The sequence below is a fragment of the Aptenodytes forsteri genome, unplaced genomic scaffold (assembly GCF_000699145.1).
Source record: "Aptenodytes forsteri isolate BGI_AS27 unplaced genomic scaffold, ASM69914v1 Scaffold96, whole genome shotgun sequence".
Classification (NCBI taxonomy): Eukaryota; Metazoa; Chordata; class Aves; order Sphenisciformes; family Spheniscidae; genus Aptenodytes; species Aptenodytes forsteri.
The window spans coordinates 2762846-2769500 of record NW_008795029.1 but is presented as its reverse complement, the minus strand read 5'-3'; the positions used below and the strand labels follow the sequence as shown (position 1 = coordinate 2769500).

The 6655-nt window shown below is 40.9% G+C and overlaps 1 protein-coding gene across 1 annotated transcript in view; it reads right to left on the bottom strand.

Annotated features, from left to right (window-relative positions):
• ATP11A (ATPase phospholipid transporting 11A) overlaps positions 1-6655 on the bottom strand; it is a 121595-nt gene that overhangs the window by 114249 nt on the left and 691 nt on the right. The gene's annotated exons all lie outside the window — the stretch shown is intronic.

Genomic DNA, 6655 nt, shown 5'->3' with positions numbered 1-6655 from the left:
CCCCCCCCCCCCCCAGCCTCATCCTGCTCCCCTCTCCAGTCTGAGCAAGATGGAGGTCCACTAGTGAGGATATATCTATACATATGTACAATGCAGATCCCTCCAGCAGTCTGCCTAGTAGCCAGCCCTGGGACTGTAGTCTCTCCAGTTGCTGCCACCTAGATATAAGAGCCCCTAAGACCATAGTCCCGCTCCAGTTGCTGGTACAGACTGACTCCCAGCCAGCTGTGTGTGCAGGCGCATGAAAAACCCCTGGTCCCCCAGTAGCCAAACCCCTATAGTCTCCCCCTTAGAGATAAAACACACACATGTGTAGGTTTTGCTCCTAGAGACCCTCAGACCCCACCGACTCTCTGGCACCTGGTGGGACTCCCCTAGTCCCACCAACAGCAAGCTCCTCCCATGGTCTCATCCTTAGAGACACAAAGACACACCTGTCTTCCAGGCTTGATCTTTGCTAGTACTCACACACTCACTAGCATACCCACACCCTGCAGCCACTGGCACCAGACACGGGCCCCTGTGACCCAAGGTCCCACTCCAGTTGCTGGCACTTACATCCTTTCACTGCAGTGTCTGCAGCTGCTGGCACCACGGGCACGTGGGCCCTTCCACCCGTGATCCCACTCCAGTGGCTGCACTCAGACCCCCATCACACACACATCCAGGAAAAGAAAAAGTAATTTAACAAAGAGACAGGACAGGCTGCACTGATCAGGTGAAGGGCATGGACAGATAGCCATACAAACAAACGCTCTATTTACATGCAACCAGTCTTTTTTAATCCACTTATCCCTCTATTTTCCCCACACTTGTTCCTCCCCAAATGATCCAGATCCCTCCCTTCTCTGCCTTTGGTTCATCCCTTAAACATCCCATAGCAAGACCTGTGCTATCCTGAAATGCTGTTTTCCCCTTCAGTCCAAAAGGCACTCGAAGAGTGACCCATCTTCCTGGGTTTCACTCCTGGACACTAGGACTAGGGATCTCCTGGGGCAGGAGATCCCTCCCCTCCTGGGAGGGGCCTGTACAGGGTTTTCCTTTCCTCCCCGATTTGGGTTCTCCCTGCCCACCATTTCACCTCTGTGTTTCTCCACTGGCTTGTGGAGATGGACCTTTGAGGGGCTGATGCCTCCTGGGATGGGCCTCCAAATATAGCCAGGCAAGGTACTATTCAGGCACCTCCAACTGCCATTGTCTCTGCGCTTCTCTGTGGGTGTGCAGAGAAGTGTTTATCACATAAGCTAGCACTTTGTTCACCTTTGAACACTTAACTTGAAAGCTCCAGGAACATCTGAGATTAGAATGGTGTATAGTTGTGACACGTTGATGCAAATGCAATAAGAAATTAGAGTATCACATCATTTATCTTTTCAAACCTTGTGATTCAAAACTAGGCATCCTAAACTTGAGCTGTGTAATTCACCTACCCCTTTTAAAGTAAGCAACAGTGGTAAATAGGAAAAATTAAGTTACTTGCAGCTGATCTGAAAGCTGAACACAGGTTAAGAGTCATTTTAAAACATTAGGCAGATGTATGTTTTCTCTTAACCTGTCTTCAAAGTACAGACTTCTTAGTGCTAACACCTGGCTAATGGTTAAATGGAAATCAGGCAGGGAGCAAGGGATAGTAGGCAAGTAACTCCACAGTGCTTTCACTGCCATCACTGCTTCCTTCACCCACCCTGCAGCACACCAGGCCACTTCTGCCAGTCCTGTCAATAGACAGGTCAGCTGCTGGTGCCCTGCGGAACAGATGGCACTGAAAAATTAAAACATTCATTTTAGTTGGCCAGTTTTATCAGAAAATCCAGTCTACTGAGAGCATTCACTAGGCGAATTCTAGTTTTCACTGTTGCCACTAGGTTTGAGGGACCCTGGCCAAGTTGCTTATCCTGTCTAGTACTCAGCTTTCACATTGCGTATGAGATAAACTTGTCCAGCTAACCCAAATCTGGAAACAGAGGCAGCAATTCAGTAGCACTTAATTCCTTGGTAAGTCTTCAAGCATGCCCAGTACTGACCTAACTAATCTCCCAAGGTCAAAATTACAAGAATTCTTGAATGTGTTAAATAGTTACATACTGAACTGTACTGGGGAGGGGTGGTGGTGGTGTCTGTTTCTAAAAAGCTTTAATTCATCTGATAGTAGTTGTATAACATTATGGCTTATCCTCCCGAGAACCAGGCATATGAATAGCTACCTTCTTACAATTCAGTCCACAAACTGTGACACAACCAGAATACCAAACTGAAGAAGATTAATAATCTTGTTTTATAAACAAAACTACTTGCTTCATAATTGCTAACTAAATGTCTAACGGTTTGTTCTTTTAGTCATTCTATTCACCAGGTTTTCTTGGGAATGTAAAACTATCAGTTGTATGCCATTTTCAACTTTTAAGATGCTCAGATGACCTCAATCTTTGCTTTCGTCATTTACTCATAAGGGCTTAAACCAGTACAAACTTGTTCTTGAGAAGTCTAAACTGCATGTCAGACCCCACTGAGTGCCCTTCGTTCATTTTTGGTGGCTTAGACTTGTCTTAGCTAAAAAAAAAAATTCAAGAACAATTCAGATATGAAAACAAAAGTTTCAGTGAGCAAGTGTTTACTTGCCACTGGGAGACACTTGTCAAGCTCCACTTTCTCAGTAACAGGCCTGATGACTGGAGAAATGAGAGCAACACTTCTCCCTTGAAATAGACTTAGTGTATAATACTAGTTAAAAGGAAGGATGCTTCACAGACAGTATCGCTGCTGGACAACACAGAAAGGGAAGGCCATTCCATAAGACATTAGAAAGCTGTGCCAGTAATGGAGCGAATGAAGTTACTTATCCACAATACGCAACAGCAGCATACAGAATGCATTACAACATAAAAGCTTCCAACATGCACACAGGAGGAGTAGAGATTACATTAGAGGCACATCCTGAAATATCTCTACAGTAAAACGGGATTTTTTTTTTTTCTTTTTTAGTACATAGAAGTAGGGTAACATCTATATGTACCATCACAATACGTTGTGAGGGATTCCTCTAAGATTAAAACACAACTTTTCGAAGAGTGCCATACTGAATAAAAGGCAGTAACTGCCAAGAAAAAGAACAAAGCTTCATTCTAAATTCAAACAATTTACTTAACTATACTTGAGTGAATTTACCTTTTACTAAATGGCATGGTAGTATGCAATACCACCAGATTCAGAAAATACAGAGAGGAGGAAACCTTAAATCGATTTTAGAAAATATTTGCTAATTCTTTATGCAGGCAACACCTTCTTCCTTCTCCATTTATTTCCACCTCTACTGCAGCAATATCAGACCAAGAGTCACATTACTCTAGGCCATCAATGTTATAAATACAGCACTGTAGGAAAGAGTCATTACTATTCGAGCAGCTGCCTCTACTGATTAGGTTTTTATCAATATCTGTGTAGTAGTAGATGAGTCTAATGTTAGCACTGCAGTACACAGTAATATTGCTAATCAAGACAACAAAACATACTTTAGAGTATATTCATGAGGGAGGCATTTTTCAAACAAACCATGCTGCAATCGAAGCCTTCAGGGACTTCCGCAGAAACAACCAGAAAAACAATACTTACTTCTCTTAGTTTCTCACAATTCTTGACTCCTGATACCTTCCCAGATTCCTAGATATCAGAAAGAGTTCTCTTCATGCAGGGAACAGCATCTTTCAATAAGTGTCCTAACAAACAACCTGTGGAACTGGGTCTAAGCATTCTCTTGGGTTTAATTTTTAAGTGTACACTTAAACTGATTAACAGTGACAAGTGTTTAATTCTTCAAACATTTTAAGTAGTTGAAGTATGAAATTGAAGTCCCAGTCCACAACATGATATGCTTTGATAAACAACTCTTTTATATCACTTTTAAAGTTTCACTCTCTCCCTGCTTCTCCTCTACACACCAAATTGCAGCTCTTCACTTGCCTACCACTTTTCCATGAGAATTGTTTTTATTGTATCAGAATTGGAAAAGTGCATGACCCACAGCCACATTAGACCGCTGAAAGCATGGAGAGAGTTCAAGGGCAACACAAAAGTCTGCATGCACCTGCAACTAATCAAGCAAAAATATTCAAAAGTATTAAGACCTTCTACAAGAAAAGCATTTGCTCAATGGACAACCTGTTTCTAGCTTGTCTTTCTACTGAAAGCATAGCTTGCTGATCATTAACCATTTTGGAAGAATCTGCTTCATCACCCCTTCTATAGGATGCTTTTTTAATCAGAAAGTTATCTAAGCCAGTAATTTTCCCCTCTTATTTTTCTCTCTCCTTATTTCAAGGAGTTAAACATAGCAAGAACAGTACTTTATTTCACTGTTCCTTTCTTACACCAGTTTCCTTAGGGGAAGAAGAAAAAAAAAAAAGGCTCCACTAAGAGAGGAGCATATTCTGAAGTTACTCCGCATATAAACAGAGTAAAACTGCTGGAAGTTACGTTTCGCTCAACCTTATGAGAGAGTTTCAATACTCCATTCCCTACAAGCAACCCCATTTTAGCACTTCAAAGAATAACAAGTAGACTCAAGGTTAAAACTCAAAACTTGACAAAGAGGGTGCAGACCACTTAAGAGCTGAAGTCAGATCAATTCTGCTGTTAGCTTACCAAGTGGTAAATGGGCTTTGAAGGCAGCCCTGGACAGGAAGGCTCCTACATAAGATACAGGATTTTCCTCCAACCTGGAGAAAGTGATGAGCCTTCCTACAAAAGAGCAAACTAATAGCACAGCATGCTAAGAGAACTTCTAGGAGGAGGTCTCAAAATGCAGACGGGAAAGGACAGCAGAGAACTGCAAACATTTGCTTTACAGAAGGCTCTTGAGCATAAAACCCAGGAAAGAAACAGGTTTCTCAGAAGCTCAGACACAAAGGCAAGAAAACCCAAGTGTGGATTCAACCAGACATGAGTCAGAAGTTGGCTGTTTGTTTTGTTAAGCCATTTGCTTTTTCTGCAGTAGACACGTGAGGTAGCATTAAAAAAGACCCACACAAAACCAAACTAAACACATTTTGTTATTTGGCAAAAGGACAAATTATTTCAGAAGCACAAGAATTGGTGTATTCAAATAAGGGAGACTGGAAGGGCTACTCAGAGGAGGAATCTGGAGACTTGGAACGGTGATGCATCTCTCTTGGTCACATTTCATTTCCTCCTCTGAACATCTATATCCTTGGTATCTACAGCACACAATTTGTTTCCACAAAAATAGTTTTATATGCATATGTGTGTATACACATACATACACACACAGTATACAGTTATATCTTTATTCCTCAAAAAAGAGACAGCTTAAAATAGTCAAGTCTGTTCCATGGGATGTTTCAGAACACAAAAAAGTAAGTCCTGTAACTTTTTCCAGGTCCAGCAATATTAACACGTACACATCTGCTATCATGTCTTTCATTAAGGATATGGCATTCACAACTGTTAGAAAGTTAACTAGCAGGCTCTATTTCAGTCTCCCAAGAGACAGCAAGAGTTGGCAGAAAGACTGCATACCGCTGACAAAAGTTGCTTTCATGCTTCTTCTGTTGAAGGATTATCACCATGAGAAAGGTGACTTCGATTTCATAATATTTCTTGCATCTAATAATGTCCACCACTTAAATACACCCCACCACCACATTCTGAAGTAAACCACAGTAAATTTTAGCCAAACCTAATGACCAATTGAAAAAAAGAAATCATTAAAACCTTTTTAATGTTGTTGTAACATATTTCATTGTATTCACGTGTATTTATTAGGGCCAGGTTATACTCTAAAATGTAAAAAAAAAAACCCCAAACCTCAATAGCAGGGATTTTATCTTCCTGTCTTACCCAAAATAGAAATATAACAGGCTCATAAAACAGTAACTATCAGCATTTTCAGAGGTGGTATTACTTGAAGAGTAATATAATGTCTGTGCCTTGAACTACTGTTTTGAAAGCTCACTTCTACAGAAGTGGAAAACAGACAGCCAGATATACACACACACTCTAATGGCTTTAGAATGGGTTTATTTTAAAGGAAAAGAAAGGAAGACAGTACTGCAATCCCACTGAGATGCAATAAAAAGCAGGAACTTCATTTTTATAGAGCTTAACTTCCTTCCATGGGTGTACTTTGGATCCGTCTTTCCCCATTTACAAAAAAGTGAATTTAGGTAATTTACGTTAAAAGTTGCTAGACACATTCATGTATTTTTAAAGAGAATAATGTGCTTTCACTCCAGATACACTCAAACTTATAAAAGGCAACTTATATTCTTGTTTGGAGCATAATAAGCAAGAAAGGAAATTAATACTAATACATAAAATTAAACCCCAACATCATAAGTAAACTGCAGAATTGAGGCATGGAAAAAAGTTTAATTGAGCTTTTTACTTAAAAAAAAGGATTATTCCTCTCAGGCACAGTCCTTATTTGTTTGCCAGGCAATCTTGCTCATTCTCTTTGTTAGTGCTCTAAAAACCACAGTGGCTTCTCACCAGAGCGGGATTACATTTAAAAGCCTACAGCAAGCTGGGTAAAGGCCATCTCAGTACATGTCTCCCATCACTAGAACAGACCCAGTTTTGAAATAAAGATTTATTATCCCTGAAGAGAGCTGTGGTCCGGGGGGGGGGGGGGGGAGAAAAA